This window comes from Penaeus monodon, chromosome 34 (assembly GCF_015228065.2).
Source record: "Penaeus monodon isolate SGIC_2016 chromosome 34, NSTDA_Pmon_1, whole genome shotgun sequence".
NCBI classification, from domain to species: Eukaryota; Metazoa; Arthropoda; class Malacostraca; order Decapoda; family Penaeidae; genus Penaeus; species Penaeus monodon.
Genome location: NC_051419.1, coordinates 33942288 through 33942523, shown reverse-complemented (window position 1 = coordinate 33942523; position 236 = coordinate 33942288). Strand labels below are relative to the sequence as shown.

The window sequence follows — 236 nt, the reverse complement described above, 5'->3', positions numbered from 1 at the left end:
AAAGATTTGGTAGGTGCATCCAGATAATAACTAATCTTTTACCCTTAGTAGCAGTGCCCTTATCAATATTAATCTTAATAATCAATATTATCAATGTCATTAGTAATAAGAGCATTATATCTTTTTAGAACATTTCTATCGATATTATTATGTAGTCATGATAATTATCATTATGATATTCAGTATTTTGAAATCTATTATTATCCTCATTATTAGTAATACTCATAAAGTAGACA

At 24.6% G+C, this 236-nt stretch overlaps 1 protein-coding gene across 1 annotated transcript in view; it reads left to right on the top strand.

Annotated features, from left to right (window-relative positions):
- LOC119594765 (chymotrypsin BII-like) overlaps window positions 1-106 on the top strand; it is a gene marked incomplete in the record, with an annotated part of 2082 nt that extends 1976 nt beyond the window's left edge. The window contains 1 exon segment of the mRNA XM_037943856.1: window positions 1-106.
- Window positions 107-236: the final 130 nt, after the last annotated feature.